Source organism: Miniopterus natalensis, chromosome 10, assembly GCF_054644295.1.
Source record: "Miniopterus natalensis isolate mMinNat1 chromosome 10, mMinNat1.hap1, whole genome shotgun sequence".
NCBI classification, from domain to species: domain Eukaryota; kingdom Metazoa; phylum Chordata; class Mammalia; order Chiroptera; family Miniopteridae; genus Miniopterus; species Miniopterus natalensis.
Genome location: NC_142090.1, coordinates 30,494,031 through 30,514,581, shown reverse-complemented (window position 1 = coordinate 30,514,581; position 20,551 = coordinate 30,494,031). Strand labels below are relative to the sequence as shown.

The 20,551-nt window shown below is 33.8% G+C and overlaps 1 protein-coding gene and 1 pseudogene across 1 annotated transcript in view; both read left to right on the top strand.

The window, feature by feature from the left end:
- Positions 1–20,551, top strand: part of FOXP2 (forkhead box P2) — a 643,835-nt gene that overhangs the window by 176,519 nt on the left and 446,765 nt on the right. The window contains exon 3 of the mRNA XM_087821061.1: positions 487–579. The gene's annotated coding sequence lies outside the window, so the exon portion shown is untranslated. The remainder of the gene's footprint in view (positions 1–486; positions 580–20,551) is intronic.
- On the top strand, positions 13,794–15,187 carry LOC107530702 (cytosolic acyl coenzyme A thioester hydrolase pseudogene; annotated as a pseudogene).

The following is a 20,551-nucleotide window of genomic DNA, read 5'->3' as shown; positions in this document are numbered from 1 at the left end:
CATAAATAATTTCATTATATGCATTTAAAAAATTTTAATTAAATTTATTGAGGTGACATTGGTTAATAAGATCATATAGGTTTCAAGTGTACATTTTTATGATACATGACCTGTATATTGCATTGTATGCCCACCACCCAAAGTCAAATCATCTGCCATTATCAGACATTTAAAATTTTATCACCAAAAATGTAAACCTTCCAAATCAATGTAAGGGTAGGAAATACAATCTGAATCTCTTGGAAATGCATTTCATGCTGTCTCCATGGTCCTTGTTTTGTACCAGACAATGTATTTAAAGTTCTCCAAATTAAAATGTACAAAAGAATTTCATACCTGCTTGAAGATTTACAAAGTAATAAATGCATTAACAATTATCTTTATTTGAGGTTGACTATGTTTTATGTTCTATGAAGTCATTGAACTAATTATGACATAAATTAAAAGTTAATTTTCAAAGCAGTAACAATTATTTGTCTCTATTAGCAGGGCTACTGTAATGTGATGCTGGGATTGAATTTACCTAGGACTCCATACCAAGGTTGACTTGAAAGAATTGTAGAAGATTGGACAAAAAAGGTAAGTGGTCTTTTGGTAATAATTATCTTTTGTTCATTGTGTTTTCTGTGTTTTTAATGTTTCTTTTTTTCTTTAATTTTTTGGTTTAGTATCTTTACCCAAAAGTTTAAAAAAGTTATCAGTGAATCATAGGGACATGTCAAGTATGACAATAGGAATATTCATTGGTCTCTTCTCTTGGGCTTTCCATTTCACTCTTTGTTGTGCTCTCTCACTGTTTTTGAAAATTAACATAAATGTATGCAGAATGTGGATTTGGTTTTAAAATATTGAAGTTATTAGGCAAGAAAAGCATTTGGAGTATTTTCTGTTACCATTTTGCTCGCCTTTTATTTTGGTGCTTTTAGTGTTATTTTATTAAGGTTCACTTGATATTGAGGTTTTGAGGGCATCTAGAAATGCCAAAAAAATAAAGTGAATAGCATACTTGAAATATTTTTTCTCAGAAGTTTGATTTTTCTTATAAACTTTGAGACCCAACAAGTCATCTGTTTAGAAAAAAATTGTTCCCCAGGTCAGTGTAGCTCAGTTGGTTGAGCATCTTCCCATGCACCAAGAGGTCATCAGTTTGATTCCCAGTCAGGGCACATGCCTGGATTTCAAGCTCAATCTGCAGTAAGGGACATGCAGGAGGCAGCCCGTGGATGTTCCTCTCTCTCTCTCTCTCTCTCTCTCTCTCTCTCTCTCTCTCTCTCCTTTCCTTCCTCTCTCTCTCTAAAACAGAAATCAATAAAAAATATATTTTAAAAAATAGAAAGGATTTTCCTTTTTTTAATTAAATTTATTGGGGTGACAATGGTTAATAAGATTATATAGGTTTCAAGTAAATAATTCTATGATACATGATCTGTATATTGCATTATGTGCCTACTACCCAAAGTCAAATCTTTTTCTGTCACTATATATTTGAACCTCTTTATTCTTTACTACTTACTCCCTCCACATCCCTTTCCTCTGGTAACTAACATACTATTGTCTATGTCTGTGTTTTTTTGTTGTTTGTTTATTTGTTTTTTTAGTGTTGCACTTCTTTCAATCTAATGCTAGTTTTCCTTGGTATCTATGTCAACTTAGAGAACTTTAAATCCATTGTTTGGTCCAAAACAAGGACTATGAAGACAACATGTCATGCATTTCCAAGAGATATAGATTTTATTTACCATTATTACTCAATATATAATGTTTCTGTAAAATTAGTTTTTTAGTGGCATTATTGAACTATGGTATCAATAAAGCAGTATATCATAGGTGGCCAAATCTGTAATAATGTAATTATAAAAAGAAAGCAAAAAGAAATTTTAGATGAGGAGTTTATATAATTTATCTTCACAGATTTAACCCCTCAGTAGAAAGAAATCATGCTACCCTGGCATGTTCAGAATTTTCTTTTCTTGTCCACCCCACCCCACTCCACCCCAGAATTCTTTATCAACAGATTTTACCATCAGTGTAAGACAGTCTTCATGATCCTCACTGTTCTGCCCACATTGTTCTACCTTCTTCTAAAATTCCTCCCGATAGAGGCTTCATATCTTCCCTGAAAGATTTTTGTCAATGACCTTGAAATATGCAGTCAAGTAGTTTACCTATTAATTTGCTTGTGCACTTTTTCATATTTTTTTACCAACTTTATCATTTTGTCAAATATGTGAACAAAATGATTCCATATTTATTTAACATTTAAGTTTTTCAAGCATGTTGGCATCTTTTTACTTCATTTTATTATTTTATTTAAACTCAATTTTATTATGGCAGAGCTTATGGTGTAAGGTGGGCATTATTACCTTTTCTTTAGTATGTGGAAAGACTAAAAGAAAATTTAAATGATTTGGAAAAAGTATAGCTTGTTATGATTTTACAACTAGTAATAAACAATTAGGTATTATTAGAACCCTTATCTGCTAATGCTCAGTCTTTTTCTTCTAGGTTATGTACATAATTTATGCTTACTATAGACAATGGTTAGGTGATATATTCCATCTTTGTAAGGTCTTTTAATATTTACATTTTCATTTTTGGAGTAATAGGGCATTTGTTTTAATAATAGCAAGGGGATTTTAGATGTATGAGCTGTAGATACCTGACAAGAACATCATGGATCTATGAGAAAAAAAATTTAAGAAAATAAATGATGTTTAGAAAATAAAGACACTTCTTCCCAGGAGGGAACATAATTATGTTTGAAGTTAGTCCTCAAAACTGCTTCTGGAACTCCCTAAATTAGGCTTTTTCTAGTCAGATGTTTATAGTTTCAGTTTTTTATATATTAAAATGAAGACCAACCACATATTGGTGTAAATAACTTATATGCATAATGCCAATAGTTCATCTTAATAGAAAAATACATTCTGAAAAAAGTGCTTTTTATCTTGGAAATATATAGAATTATGAACTCTAGAATTGGAGGTATTATAATAAGAAAAGTATAAAATTATGTTTAGAAGCAAAGCATCGGGAGTCAGGTAGATATGAGTTTGCATTCCTGCTGTCAGTTGTTAGTGTTTTTTAAATCAGCTTTGGTTATTTCCTAAAAAATTGCACCTCAGTTTTCAAACAGTACAATGAGGGAGAGATATAACTGGTTTGGATTGTTGTAGGAATTTGGCACTTGATACACAGCTATTTTCAAGAAATATTAATTTTCTTCTTCCCTTTCCACTCTATTTCCTTCCCCAAAATCCCTAAGGGGAATACTAGGTGGAATCTTCCTACTTTTAAACAATTTGTTTAGTATTATCCTCATCTTACCTGGCCTAGGTTATACTTCTAAAATGTGAGCTAAAATGTTGTTTCATAAAGCTTACAACTAAGAATGTTTGTTTATATGGGTAAATGGGTAGTTGGGTGAGTGCATTTGTATGTGTGTGTTTTACTTCACAATATTTGCAATTACTTTCAATTTCCATTGTAAAAGTATTAAATCTAAATAAAATATTCATTTTAGTTATTTCAATGGAGGAGAAAAAACATAATTCACATGCTTATAAAAAACATGTTTTATAAATAATTATTAAAAATTAGACATCATACATGATAAAATATTTGCTCTAATTTTTAAATTACTGTAAAGTAAATTAACTAGAAAGCTGATTTAGCTGAGTGAGGGAACTGACTGGGTCAATGATTCAGATACAGGGTGTGCTGACATTCTTGGGAAAAAGAAGCAGAGTAAACAAGACTACAGATAGAGAAGCTATGGTGTGTAGCTGTTGAGAACACAAGCTTGAAAATTAGTTTGCCTAGAATTGAGTTATAGTTGCAAAACAAAACTACATACGTGAAAGTTTGGACAAATCATTTCTACTCTCTAACCCTTAGTTTCTGAATCTAGAAAATAGACATAATAGTATCTACTATGTAGAGTTGATTTAAGAACTAAATGCTAAATGTGTGAATACACATAAAGGGCATAGTAAGCATTAAAAACACTCTTTTTGTTGTTTTGTTCCCTACTATATTAGTTTCAAAGGTTGACTGTATTATTCAGGCCACCTGGAAAATATCTTGTGTAACATTCTACTTTGGTCCAAGAAATGGTAAAAATGAGTTAATTTTGTAAATGTGCTTGCTTTCTGTGTTTTGTTTAGGAAGTATATTAGTTTTCTACTGCTATGTAACATATTACATATTTAAAAGCTTAAAACAAGATACGTTTATTATCTCACAGTTTCCACAGGTCAGGAGAAAAGGCATGACTTAGCTCAGGATCTCACAAGGCTGCAATCAAAATATGGACCATACTGCATTTTTGTTTGAAGTTCAGGACCCTCTTCCAAATTCATTGGGTTTGGGCAGAATTTAGTTCATTACAATTGTAGGATTGCAATCCTCAGCTCTTGGAAGCCATCCACATTTCCCATCCAAGTGGCCCTCTCCATATGCAGCTCATATCATAGCAGCTTACTTCTTCACAGCCAGCTGGAGAATCTCTAAGGTATATTAGCAAGATAAAGTCATGAATGTATGTATGCATGTAGATATGTAGGTATGTATGTGTGTGTATGTATATAGAATATGGATATGTGTATTAACACAATCACTGAAGTGGCATTCCATAACTTTTTCCATATTCTATAGGTCAGAAGCAAGTCATAGCCCTGCCCACAAAGAATGGGAAGGAATTATACAGGGTGTGAACAATGGGGCCACCCTAGGGTCTGTCTGCCTCAGCACTTTAAATTTCTTCATTTAAAATTCACGTAATATATTATTTTAGAATTATTTAATATTTAATAAAAGGAATATTGTCAAAAATTGTAAAATTTTATTTTCAGTTATGCTTACAGTATAACTCCCAATAGACCATTCCTCTCTGCCTAATATATATCCATTATTTCAAGCGGGTTCACCACCAGACTAAATACAGTCTAACCTGGTGTTTAATACTCTCCATAATCTGACAAAACCTAAATATCCAACCCTTTTCCCCCATTATTCTGATATGTATACCTTGAGCTACATGACTCACACTTGCCTACATCTTTGCCAATGCACATCTTATTGTTTCCCTTTTTCCATCTCTTTGAAACACATTTACATCTTTACCACTTACATTACATTTTTCCTGTTTTTTCTACCTTTGTAGCCAGCCCAGGATTTTAATGCATAGTCTCATATCTGTATTATATGTATCATTTCATATAATAGTATCTTAAGAAATATTCCCTAAATAAGAAGGTACCTTCTTGATTTAGAACACAGTTTGAGAGTCATATTCAGTTTGAAAATCATATTTCCAAAGATGTTATTCATAAATTATATTGATCTACTAATCTAAAGTGTTTCTCAAATAATTCTTAAATTACCTTTAGAATTCAAAGGCTTGGGGAGGTGGTGCAGGGAAGAAAGGGTTAAAGGGGATAAAAAGAGGGCATCTGTAATACTTTCAACAATAAATTTTTAAAAAGAATTTATTACCACTTACACATTTGGAACTGATTGTACATGATAAAAACATGACTAATTGGGGTTCAGAGGGTGGATTGTGATAGGCAACCTCTAAGGGTCCTTAATGATCCCTGTCTGCTGGTTTTATACCATTGTTTTTTCGCTCCTGTATTTATCAGAGTTGGTCTATGTGTGGCCTATAAAATATGGCACAAGTGATGGTATGCTGCTTTTCAGATTAGGTTATAGAAGATATTAAGATGTCTGTTTTGGGTGTTCTTTCTCATTTCTCTCCCTCTCCCCTCCCTCTCTCCCTCTCCTCCTCTCTTATGACTTACTATGGAGGAGGCTAGCTGCCATTGAGAGGTCCATGTGGTGAGGAACTAAACTCTCTAACCAACAGGGAGGAATTAGCAATAATCAGCAACTTTCTGAGAAACCCCAAATTTAAACCATCCAGCTGAACCACTCTCTGATTCTTGATCCTCAGAAACTGTGTGAGATAATAAATATTATTTGTTCTAAACTGCTAAGTTTATATGTAATTTATGTAGCAATAGATAATTAATACATAATATAATATCATACCCTTAAAATTATTTCCACAAATTTCATCGCTGTCCTTGGGTTTTGTACTGAATTATGATATGTAAGTAAACTTAATGGAATAGGCATGTATATTTATAAAACAGCAAGCCAAGTGAGAAGAAAATATGAAATGTTAGATTTTACCCAGAATACTGATTTTATATATAGAGCCCACTTTTAACCTCTTGCCCATTGATCACATCCATGTTGGAGAGCCAAGCTTACTTGGGGCTGGACAGGTCTGGGAGCTGGTCTGGTACTGGTTCTTTTGTAGAAGAGCTGTTTGGAATTGTTAAAAACTCCTACCTTTACAGAATCTGAGCTTGCAAAATCTATTTGACTAACCTGTCAGGCTAGTTTCCTGTTGTTTTTCTTCAATGTTTTCAGAGTTAAAGATAGAGTTAACAAGAAAGCACATATATATATATATATATAATATAAATATATAGGGTGTCCCAAAAACATGTATACACAATTTAACAGATGATAACTCACATAATTTTCACTCCTTTTCAGTTTTAACTGATTTGAAACAATGGGTGAAGCCGACTAAGCTTTGAACAAAGCAAATTTATCCACTAGACTTTTTTATGGGGATATATTTTTAGACACACTTTACCATACAAAACCTGTAATAGCCAACGAATTAAGGGTGCACAAATATGGGAAAAAATTATTTTTGATGTTTGTGATTCCGTAGCTTAGTGTTATCAGCAGTGCCTGGACCAGAACAGTGATAGTTTGAAACCAGGTGTTGACAAAAAAATTACTGACTTCTGTAGATTCTTTTAAATTTTGAGAATGAGCTGTATGTTAATAAACACTTTATAATCATTCAAAGTATGTATACATTTAAGCTTTGAAATGTTGAGTTCACTAGAAAAATAATACATTTGATCTCTATAAAAAGAAGTTGAGAAGTATGTATCAGCAAATAATAGAGCAACATTTTTGTTATGAATTCTCATTAAGCCGTCATTCCATATTTCACTCCTATTTATTTACCATGATGATAGAACCTGGGCAAAAATATGGTTTTATATTAAAAAAAGGAAAAAAAAATGGACCATTGTCCCTATATAAAAAAAAGAGAGTTTATATTTATAATTTAAGCTTTTGGCTTGGAGTGACTTACTAGTAAAATTTTTTATACCATTATACAAAATAACAAAATATGGATTTTGACTGGCCTGCTTTTCAGTTCAACTGAACACTAAGTACATTTTTAATGGTTTTATTTATTGGGAAGAGCAGCATTATAATAATCTTCTTTTTACAGTCCATATTAAGTATGAACCAACATCACTCATTACAAAGTTTGTACTTTGGGAAACATTTTCATGGCATCTAACAGTATTGCTCCCTATTTCTTAGAATTAATCTTTAATGATATAATTTTCCAAAATGAATTATTGCTCAAACTTTCTGATTGTGTTATGGTTAAAATCTTATCCAGCAAGTATATTTAAACTATCATACAAATCTGTATGGAAAGGTCCACTGAAACTACTGTTACACAGTAATTGTATGAAAATGTTATAAATACTATGAAACTTGAATGTTTTTCCTATTTCCCCCCTATATTGCATCCAAGGGGTGAATATGAAACCTTAATTTTAACTGTTGGCAATTCAAGTTTTTACTTATTGTCTGCTGGAGAACAGAGAACTATTATTGTAGGTGTCACATAAAGTAAAGTTAGAGTCTAAAGCTTTCTTTTAGCTGTTAGTCTTATTAAGAAGCTCTTCATGTGTTGAACCCAGCACCTGGTGTTATTGTACAAGCGATGCATTTGAGAGCCTGGGTAAAGCTTTCTTTCTCTTTACTGTGGCTTTAATAGGCTTTGCTCACATTTTCACTGTTACTCTGCCTTATCCAACTTTCTAGCAGCAACTCACAGCACAGTAGATCTAACATAGATTGATGTCTTTGCCTGAAGACTGAAACTTGTGTCTCAGAATTGCTAATGCTCACTGAACCACTTTATTGAAGATGAAGTAAATAAAACAGATTGCCATATGAGACTTATTTAAAATGAAATGGAATAATTTGGGAGGTTTAAGCCCATGAAAAAAACAAAGCAGTGAAACAGATGTGAAAAATTTTTATGTTCAATATATCAAAATATAAGTGTTCTTATTTTGCCTATACAATTAAATGTTAAACATAATTCTCAATTGCTGTATTTTTGGTCTTAAATAATGGGTCTTGCATAAGAAAGTAATATGAATAAAAACTTTTGAGAATACAATATTGTGATGATTTTTTCTGTCTTTTTCTGATACTTAAGTGCATGGATCAGTAGACTCAGAGAATTTAATAAACAACACAAATGAATGGTTTTGCCAAAGTACACTCTAGAATCATAAGGTTGGAAAAATAACAGTAACCTTGAGCCTAATAAAATATGCTAGTAGCCTTGAGTACTTTGCTCATTAATTTAAGAGTATGTGTTCACATGAGAACAATCTTTTTAGAAACTGTTCTGTGACATTTTTTTTTTTAATTTTTTGAATACAATACTGTTAGGTTTATATAAGGAACTATAAAATATATATTTTGTATATATTATCATCCAAAATAATTTGTGGGAGGAAAAATAAATTAGAGTAACATTATCATCTTGAAACCTATGAAATTATGACAACAGCACATGCTACCATAATAACATACATTGACATATTTAATGTGTGGAAAGTCTGATGCAAAGAGATGAAGATCTCTAATTTGATTGTCAATGTAGGTCAGATTAAATCAGATTAAAGCTAAATATAGAAGAAAAATCAATTAAAAGGTTTTGGTAGAAAAGTTTTTGAACTTGCTGATTAAAGGTTGTTTTTCTCTTCAACTTTATAAAGAATCATTCATGTTAATAATTACTTCTACAATTTTTCTTATGATTTTTCCGAATTCAAGATAATTTTCACTTAAGTGTGTAGTTTATTTCTAAAATTTGCTAATACATTTCATTTATTTGTTTCTCAGGTAATGATTAATGCTTACTTTTAGGTATTTAAATACATTTTAAATTTAATCCATTAAATCCATTTTTCTTGTATTTAGGTACCCAATTTTCCATTTCTCACAACTATGAACATAATGATTTCAACTAACTTTGTCATCTGTTAGCTGTAAAACATACATTATATTCTTATATGAACAATGAGCCATTTAAAAAAAATATTTGACACAAGTTTTTGCTCAATCTTATAAAGGTATATAACACACACAATTATGTACAGGACATAATAATTGATAATGATAATAAATGGCTATGTTACTGGTTCATGTATTTACTACATTATATTTTTATCATTGTTTTAGAGTGTTCTCATTTTATTTATTAAAAAAAAAGTTTGCTGTAAAGCAGTATGCTGTATTATGCTATTAGCAGCCTCATAAACCTGTTTACCATGTCTCTTGATTACATCATTTTATCTTGGGCTTGATTTAATCTCATATTGTTTTGTTCATTATGGCCACTAAGTGTATAAAATCCACTGCTAATGTTACCAATAAGAGACTGCATCAAGTGATTCATCTGGAAACAAAATTAGAAGTTATTAAGGACTACAAAGGTGGAAAATCAGTGATGGTTATTGCTCTATTCCGCTATAGCTAAGATCTTGAAGAACAAGAACAAACTGACAGTGTTATACCCGTCTTATGGAAGACTAATTCACACAGAGACCAAATTTCCCATTAGGAGATTTATTACCCAGTGACTGACTGTAAGCAGGCTCCTGCCCTAAACAAACTCACAGCCCCAAACAGTCTTCACAGGGAGAATATAAAGGCAAAAACTACACTCTATTTGGCTAAGGGGGGCAAATGGGGGACTAACAAAGTAGTATACAAAAACTAAGATAAGCGTTAATTAACCTTCTTGTTTAACTATTGCCTGGAATTTTTACAGGCAGAAACCTTTTACAAAGTTTACAAAGAGCCAGGGGAGGGGAAGAGGTCATTGTTTCTACCAAATTTTGTCGCTCTTGCTTATCTTCAAAGTAGCGGTTGTAAGGGTAGAAAATGGGAGTGCTAAGATGGGAGTGCTATACTTCAACAGAAGCTGTTAAAGGATCTGCTTCATTGAAGGCAATGAGACTTACAAATATTTGAGAAGCACCATATGAGACATAAAGTAACTTCTTCTGACCTAGATTGAAGACAAGACACAGAAGCATATCTCCCCCTAGCACCACATGATCATAGCACCTATGATCATAGCCAAAGCAAAGAGTTTGTTTGCAAGTTGAAAGAAAAGGCTGATCCCAACTACAATGTTGAAATTTACTGCTAGCTCTGCGTGGCTTGAATGATTCAAGAATTGTTTTTCATTACATAATGTGAGAGTGAGTGGTGAATCTGCTCGTGCTGATATGAAGGCAGCTGAAGAATTTTTTGGAAGCTCTAGGTAAGCTGACTGTGGAGGAAATATTCAATATGGATGAAACCTCCCTATTCTGGAAGCAGATGCCTAAAAAGACTTTTGTTCATAAAGAGACCAAGTTAAAGCCAGGTTTCAAGCAGCACACTCGGCATTTATTCACCAAAGTTACACAACCCCTCACAACAAGACATTTTCCAGAATATGTAAGATAACATCAGCAGTTCTTTGTTCCTTCTGAGTCAGTGCTTTATAGCCCTTGGAACAGTAACCAACCCCAGGGACAATAGACATTCTTCTTCCCATGACTAGCTGACCCAACCGTACTACCTGTTTCATAACAGGCAATTATTCATTTGCAATCAAAGGTGAATAGGTTTACGAGGTCAGGCTGCCTTCAGCCATTTCTTTATGCCTCCTCTGTCCTTCAGAGTCACCCCTACAAGTCCTTTAACCATTGCTGCATCCATATAAGAGTGTATAAATGGTGCCTGAAGAAGACATCAGTAAGTTCATTTATGACTTCAAAAGATTTGCCAAGGTTGAAGAGATGGCAAAAGTCAAAAAGGCTGTGGTTGAGATGGCAAAAAACTTTAACTTGGATGTTGATGAAGATGACATTGAGGAGCTCCTGGAGTTGGTTCCTGAGGAACTAATGGGAAGTTGTTGGAACTGGAATATGAAAGCATAGCTGAAGAAGAGACAAGACAAAAGACAAACTACATGAGAATAAAAAGAAGAACCTCCAAGTAATTTCACAGTGAAGGGTTTAGCAGATGCTTTTGCAGACTTCAACAACCTCCTTAAAAAGTTTGAAAACATGGACTCCAACACTAAAAGGTTTTCATTATCTGCTTACAGGAAATCTATGATGAAAAAAAAAAACAAACCATCATGGACATATTTCTGAAAAGAGTGCACCTCCTTAAGGCAAGTCTTTCAAAAATGTTTCCCAGGAGAAGTCATTTAAGGTATCATAAGAGATAGCTCTATGTGTGGTATTGCCCCTAAAGATCTTCCAGTGGGACAAAATATGATGTGGAGGACAGTGATATTTATGATGACCCTGTGTTGGCCTGAGGTTAATGAGTGTGTTTCTGCCTTAGTTTTTAACAAAAAAGTTTAAAAAGTTTTAAAAATTAAAAATAGAAAAAAGCTTACAGAATAAGGATATAAAGAAAAATAATATTTTTGTACATTTGTGTTTGCTTTTTAAACTAAGTATTATTACAAAAGTCTAAAAGTTAAAATAATAAAATATTTATAAAGTAAAAATATTGCAGTAAATTGAAGTTAACTTATTATTGAATAAAGAATAATAATTTCTTTATGAATATAGTGTAGCCTAAGTGTACAGTGTTAATAAAGTATATAGTAGTGTACACTAATGTCCTAAGCCTTCACATTCACTCACTACTAAAATGATTCACTTAGAGCAATTTCCAACTGCAGGCTCCATTCATGGTAAGCAACCTACACAGGTGTGTCATTTTTTTTTAATGTTTAGATATATGAGTATTTGCCATTGTGTTACAATTGGGTGCAGTATTCAGTACAGTAAACTACTGGAATGTAGCCTCTGAGCAATAGGCTACACCATACAACCCAGGTGTATAACCCATCTAGGTTTGTGTAAGTGCAATCTTGGCTGTTTGCACAATGACAAAATCACCTAATGACACATTTCTCATAACATATTCTTGTCATTAAGTGATGCATGACTGTAATTTTTTTATATTATTAGTGTTCTAGTGCTCCTATACTTTATATTTGTTTCTCTTCATTGTTATATTCTACATATTTCTCTCAAATATGATAAAAGTCCATTTCTCTATCCAGAACTACATCTTATTTACTTTGGATTCCAACCATTTATCCCATTTGAGATTTTGGTTTTCAATGTCAATTCACCTTCAGAAAATTGTGTTAAGAAAAGTTTTCCTGAAATATGGAGAACATTACACTGAGGATCTGAGAAGCTGTAGGCCCTTTAACAGTTTATTCTGGATGTTCAGCAACATGACAAACTGCAAATAAGAGGAACTTGTAGTAAAAGAAGTGCATTTAGTGATTCTGTTCCTGAACTCACCCATTATTCCTTTTTTTTTCTTATTTTTAAAATTTATCTTTATTGTTGAAATTAGTACAAATATCCCCCCTTTCCCCCTATTACCCCACTCCCACCCATTATTTCTCTATATTCTATCTTTTCTTTAGTCATCCCTGTTCCTGCTTTGCCTTTACATGTACTTCTACTTTTAAAAATATTTTATTGTCTATTTATATTACTAGTTTTGAGATAGCATGTGTTCTTTTGGCCTTAGTATCTAGTCTGTCAGGCAACACTGCACCCTCAGTTCCACATGGCGATAGTGATGATGATGATGATGATGATGATGATGATATCTGACATTTATTTAGTACTGGGTACTCTTCTAAGTGATTCACCAACATTAACTCATTTAATACAATCTATGAGTTAGATACTTGTCAGGTAGAGACCATTATTGTTCCCATTTTACAGATCAAATAGGGCCCAGAACAGTTCAATAATTTACCCAATGTTTGTTCTACAGCTCATGTGTAGCAGAGCTCATGTTTGAATAAAGTAAGGCAGGGTAGGGCCAAAGCCCTCCATTGCTGGATTGGTCAAGACTGTTAAAAAGCCTCTCTTCTCATGCCATTCTATTTGTGATCCAAAACAGTATGAATTCAAGCTTAAAGAGGTTTTTGGTGCAATTTATCACTCTGTACATTAAATGTTTGAAAGCTAGCATAGTCTAAAGGAGTTAACTTCTAAATTATAAAATATATTCTAAAATACATCATCTTTCTTTTTTCAAATGGAAGAACATGGAAGGTATGAAAATGTTAGTAAGTAAGAATATATTAAATCTGTTTAAGAAGTCAGTGGGAAGGTGGGGAGGGAGAAGTGGGTGAGGAGAGATTAATCGAAGAATTTATATCTTTATAAGCATAACTCATGGACCCAGACATTGGTCTGGGGAAGACTGGGGGTGGGGTGGATATGGGGTGGAGGGTATCAGTGGGGTTAAAAAGGGAACATCTGCAATATTTTCAACAATAAAGATAAAGAAACTTAAAAAATAAAAAATAAATAAAAAAAAAAACAAACACAAAAACGGAAAAAAACAAAGAGTAAGAAGCCACTTGGCTCAAATATTAAGTTGAACTAGCTGTTTGATTTGGGAAGATTTAACTTTCCAATCTTCAATCATTTCACTATAAATACAATCAAAACCATGTTTAGTATCTTAAAAAAAATAAAATAAATTGGTAAGAGGCCCCAGGCCTGCCAAACACCTGTGCTTTCCTTCAGCTCTCTACCAGCATGTTGGGTGTCACAGTGGAGACCCTGCCTGCCATCTAGATCTTCTGGATCATGTGGCCAGACAACGGGCAACGTGGCAAACAACGTCTTGAAGATGACTGAGGAGACTGGGTCCACCATCAGCACCTGGCACTGTAGGAGCCAGAACCAGGAGTGCTGCATCGCTGCCCAAGCCCAAGTCCTGCACAGACTTCTGTTGCTCATCTGCACTGGTGGCACCTGTCATCTCAGTAATCACCTATACCTCCAAGCACTCCTTGGAAGCACAAGTCAACGTGATGTTTGGAAATATCCTCACAGGTACCTATAAGGCCACCTTATGATACATGTTCCTGTCTGTGTAGAGCTTGGATAAGGTCCTGGAGGTGCATCCAGTTGTGTATTCCCAACAGGAGCAAGACAGGGAGGGCCTCAAGCTGTATGAAGCCCCAAAACTGGAGCACCTGGAGACTAAGTGGAGCACCAAGCACATCCAACCAGTCCTGAACTGAGAGCTGAATATGATCCGCTATAGCCAATCTAGACTGATCCACTTGGTAGGACCTTTGTACTGTACGCTTCATGCCTTTGTTCATGGAGGTATCATCATGAAGCTCATGGAAGAGGTAGCTGGAATCGTGGCCTCATCACTGCAAGACCATCATGGTCATGGCTTCTGTGGATGCCATTAACTTTCACAAGATCAGAAAAGGGTAGATCATCACCACTTTTGGACACATGAGCTTCAGGAGAAATAAGTCCACTGAAATCAATGTCCTTTTGGGCGCTGAGCCTGTGGTGGACAACTTGGAGAAGCCCTACTGGGTAGTGAGTGCCTTCTTTACATACATGTCCCTAAGCTAGGAGAACAAGTAGCTGCCTGTGCCCTAGCTTGTGCATGGTACCTAGGACTAGAAGAACTTAGAGGAAGGGAAATAGATGGACCTGCAGATGAAGATGAACAGACAGGGCCAAGCGGAACCTCTGCCCTAGATGGCCTCCTCTTCCTGCTGCAGGGCCCAGAGTAGCCCCAATGTATAATCAGTTAGAAGTTAGCCCCTTGGCCCACAACTCAATTCATGCCCAGAGCTGGTGGTGTGTGCATTATTTGCCTCTCACTGTTAACTTGTACTCTCCTGAAAACTGGTACACTGAAGCTTTATTTATATCATTCCGGTATAAGTACTACAGAGCATTGTCCCCAACACATGGAGGCATTCCCTGGAGCCCTGGGGAATATTCCACATACACTGTACAATATGTAAAGACTCCAGGATCACTAATAAAGCTGCTGCTTGGCTGTGGGAGGAAGAAATTGGTAAGAATGATTTATAATTAGTGTTTCAGTGAATTGAAAAGGATTGCTTCATAATTACTTTAAAATTTTATTAAGCTGGCCAAGCATTCAGAAACTTTATTTCCACTACAGGTTTAGCAATTTTCTTATATAATTATAATAAAGATGCATTATAACTTAATTTTGAAATTTTTAAAATATACACATTATAGCCAGACAACTACATTATATACATCATCCAGGACACTTAACAATAAAAAAGGGTTCTATTATTATTTACCATAGAAAACAGGTATACATTGGGCCTGTCTTGGGTGAGGATGTATGGCCACTATACTTGAAATAGACACTAATGGCTGTTGCTCCAACAACACTTCTTCTCTGCTAACAGAACACTGATGCTGTTCAGAGATAAGTTATTATTCCACATAGCATATACTTCATGGGAAACTGACCCTATCCTTAGCTCTCACTGGTGGATACTGACTAATTTAGGCCAATTATGATCATTTCATTCCCTTGCCAGAAATTGTTTATTTACACTCTATTAAATCAATAAATATTAAGTAAAAAATAGATTCATTAAACATATAAATAAATTTGGAATTTGATTATTTATAATACCTGGAGCCCTTCCTACCAATTGAGCAAGTGCAATAGTAACTGTTTTCTACTTAATCCTTTTTATTTAAATTTTTTGTTACTTGGAGCTATAAATATGCTAATATACTCATTTTAATCATTATTTGAGGATTTGGACCCTAACCAGACTTTCACTTTACAGTGATCTCTATTTGCATAATGCAGGATCCACTTGGAAAGAGGACTGAGGAGCTTGACAGGGAAAACAGGGATGGGAGTTTATCTTCCCAGAGTTCAGAAAGGCTATTAAAATAATAGAAAAAGGGTTTCTGTGTCCTTTGTCTTCTGAAAATAATTTATGAAAATTAAAAAGAACTACATAGTAGTCACTTACATGTTTAAGTTGTGACAGAAATAGTCCTAGAAGTTTCTGAGAAGCTTTCTAACAAAAAGGCTTACTCCACTTCTTTCAGCACTTATCCCTACAAACAATTTGCTCACACAGATAAAACTTCACTTGTGGTGGGATCTTGAAGGGAATGGAAAAAAAAAAATTAAATATCCTTTTTTTCTCATTGAAGATATGTTTCTCTCTCTCAACTTCTTGTATTCCTACCATATATCAAGCAATTAGATACATGGTTTCTTATTCCCTCATATCACAAATGAGGAATCAACCTAAATAACCATGGGGAAGGAAACTGGTTAAATTATAGCATACTTAGACAATGGAATAAAAATAGAATATTTAATTAAGCAAATAATACGGGTTACAAAACACTATTTCAATGACATATAAATCATTTATAGGAAAATTACTAGAAAAAATATGTTCTAGACACAAGTGGATACACACCAAAATATTATCAGTGTTTATTTCTAAGACATAGTTATAAGATTTTAATTTTTATTTATAAACTTTTCTGTATGATTTAAACTTTGTTGATTGAACATGTATTTTTCAGGAAATAAGAAAAAAATAAAATAAAATGTAAAAAATTTATTAAATTCTCAACCAGATGTAATTCTCTAATTAGTATGCAATTTACTGCTATATACAATTAACCTGGTGCCCATTGGTCAAGCATTCTTAGTAATAAAGTTTTAATATATCCTTGCTTGCATTTCTACTTAGAATTTCATTGTTATATTATTAAAATATAATTTGTGAAAATATTGTAAATTGAGATGAAGATGATTTTTTCCTCTGTAACCCATGTTCTCTTAATTGTACTTAACCTTTACTGATTATAGTTAATATTTGCCACATTTTCTCCTCTGCACATCCAAATAACTGATTTGAAATGTTTCTGTAACAACTTTAAAAGCAAAATATATAAGAATGGAAAACAATTCTGCAGTCCAAAAAATAACATATACAGTAATGAGCTTGATATTTCATATATTTTATCTTTAAGTATTTTCATATAAGTTTCTTATGCCATGTTATTTTCTATATCTTTTAACATTATTATTTATATCATTAATATGAGAATGACAAAACAGTATCTTTGACCTCATTTGTCTTTTTTGACATTCAATTAGTTAAAAGGTTTGTAAGACATTTAATTACCAAATGGTATAATTATTATTCATCTCATCATTTGATATATCATGTAAACTGAATTCTTTCCCTGTAGTACACTGTTCTTCACAGATCAATAGATTTATCAAGAGCTTGAAGGAGAGCTTTAAACATTCATTGAAAAGAAGGAAAAATATATTTCTCTTTTAAAATGGCTATGTAGTCATTTTAGCAACTTTACAGTTATTTTATTTACTTCTGTGGGGAAATTTCTTTATATCAATAGTTTTAGAGTATTATAGCTCCTTTAAGTAAATTAAATTATAGTTTTAATACGATATTTTACTCAAATCCATTTAGTACTATATAGCACAAATACAGAAGCAGATTTCTTGAATAAATTGTGCTTTTGAGACCCATCTTGAGTGACTTCTATTTAAAATATGACTTTGAATATTCCATACCCTCTTTAAAAATTATTATAAAACATTATTTTATATTATATCCAGTTCTTATTTGTTAGAAATAAATTGTTACAGTGAGTGGTTAGAAGGGCAATTGTTCCTTCTTTCCTACCCCTTGGATGCTCATCATTCCTGACAAAATGTTATTAAAGTGCAGTTAGTAATAAAAATATTTAAAATTTATTGAGTGCTGCTGTGTGTCAGTTCTTCTGATCACTTTACATGTATTAACTCATTTAATATCTCAACAACCTTGTGAAGTAGCTATTGCTATTCCCGTTTGACAAATGAGTTATATAAACTTGCTCAAGGTCACACAGCTAATAAGTAGCAGAACCAGGCTCAGGAACTTGTAAATGGCTCTTAACCATTTATGCATACTATCCGTTGGGCATAACAGGAGAGTAGTAAGAAAACTATTGGAATTTCAAAATGCTATATTACTTTTTGCTATACCTATAATCTGTGGTAATTTGGAGAATGAAATTTACATATTGAAGTATGGGATGCTCAGTGTTCTGTTTAGATTAGCCAGAGAGTATCAGGTCTGTTATTTGATTTTACATTACTTACATTCTAATATGTCAGCCTATAATTATTTCAGGGATGCTGGAAAAACACATGAAACTCTTAGATCAGAGACAAAGTAATGTATTAATTACAGCACAGCAAGCAGCATTGAGCATCAATAATCATGTTTGCATCAGGTCCCTTGCCTCCCAAGTGCTGTGGGCCACATAGATGCTATACACACATAGGGTATATGTTACAGCTGAGGAAGGCTTAGCTATGGAAACCTGCCTGTTTGTTGTTCCAGAAAGATATAATATCTCATCCCTCAAGGTCCCTCACTGCAAACACAACCCTGAGCAATGGACCAAGAGAAGATAGAATAGGGTTTTGCGTTTTTGGTGCATTTGTAAAATCTGTAAGAGGGCCAAATAGTCAAGGGAGAGTGTCTTTTCAACCTTTGAACCCTTTATTGTGTTTGTTTCTTATTGTTGGTCTAACAAATTACTACAAACTTTGTGCCTTAAGACAACACATCTTTATTATATTGCAGTTTTGGGAGTCAGGTGCATGAAATGGATCTTGCCAGGTTAAAATCAAAGTGTTAACAAGGTTGTATGTCTTTCCAAGGCTCTAGGGAAGAATTTGTTTTCTAGCCTTTTTAATCTTCTAAAAGCCATCACATCCCATAACTCCAGGGCCCCTTCAATTTTCAAAGCCAGAAATGGGCAGTTAAGTGTTCCTCACATCACATCATTGTGACATTGCCTCATCTGCCTCTTTCTTCCATATTTAAGATCCCTCTGATTACACTGGGCCCACCAGATATTCCAGAATAATCTCCATATTTTAAGGTCAGTTGATTAGTAACCTTAATTTCATTTGTAACCATAATTCTTCTTTGTAATATAATGAAACAATTTCATAGGTTCCGGGGTTTAAAATGTGGGCATCTTTGGGAGGCCATTATTTTGCCTACCACATGCACTGTCTTGGCTTTTGGTGAATTTTCATGAGTTGGCTATGTTATTGGTCAATCTGATTAATCTGACTGATAGAGGTTGGGGTCAACCATTCAATTTATCTCATAAAGTATTTAATTAAGGCAACTATTAATAGGATTTTAAACAGACTGCTAAGGACAACTGCACTATTGATCTCAGTTATGCCCCCAAAGTCCTAGGCTCAGTCAATTTTGAATAAATACCAAGAAAGACTAGTAAATCTTATTTTAGTAGGCCAAGATAAGTGTAAGACTAGTCAATTATCCATTATGACCCACACAAGGGAGTTTAGACTGACATGCTAATTTTTGGGGAAATAGATGGGCCAAAAGGCAACACCCCAATGAAAAGATATTCTATGGCCCATTCTCCCTTACATAAAAACATGTAACTGAAGGTATCCATTACTCCTCTTTGAAATTTGCTGCTAAGCTTTATTTGGATCATCATTTTACTTAGTTTGGTTAAGTAATATGAGAAAAGTCACTGAATAGCTGCAGCTTTCATTGCCATACACCCTATAGCCCAAGGTTGATGGGCTTCAGGAGAAACATGTGAGTTTATATCAAGAAAATTTAAACAAGATATAAGGGTCAAGGAGCATTACTTGTTCCTCCTCTCTCCCACCTCCAGAGTCTAAGGTATTTCTTCCCTAGTGCCTTCATGGGTCACTGTAGGGGGATGGATGAACAGTATACTTAACCCAGTAGTCATTATACTTAGGACCTTGGATTATGTTAATCCAACTATAGTGTACAGGAAACTGAACTACAATTAAGTTTGAATTCCCTAGGGCCCCTTATAACTAGGTTGTCAACCAAAAGGTATAATACACTACCAGGCTGGCTGGGGCTTGCTGTTAGGGTCAGAGTAGAATCCCAAATTTTCAAAATAGGTCTATATAACCCTCACCCCTTTGATCTTGATCATTATCCAGGGGATGGTCAAAAGGGATAAACTGTTTCTGTAGACAGCTGTATTCAATGACAAAGCCACCCTACTTAGATGTGGGGACCAAGAGGAGATGAGGAAAATATGATCAGAAATCTTTCTGAATTGCCTTTAAAAAATATATATATATATATATATATATGTATATATATGTATATATATGTATATATGTATATATACATATACATATGTATGTATGTGTGTGTGTGTGTGTATATATATATATTGGTTTCAGAGAGAGGAAAGGAGAGGGAGACCGAGAGATAGAAACATCAGTGATGAGAGAGTTGTTGATTGGCCTGCCTCCTGCAAGCCCCTCACTGGAGATTGAGCCCATAACCCAGGCATGTGCCCTGACTGGGAATTGAACCAAAATTTCCTGGATCCTAGGTCGATGTTCAACAACTGAGCCATGCCAGGCCCGGCCTGAATTGCTTTTTGAGGAG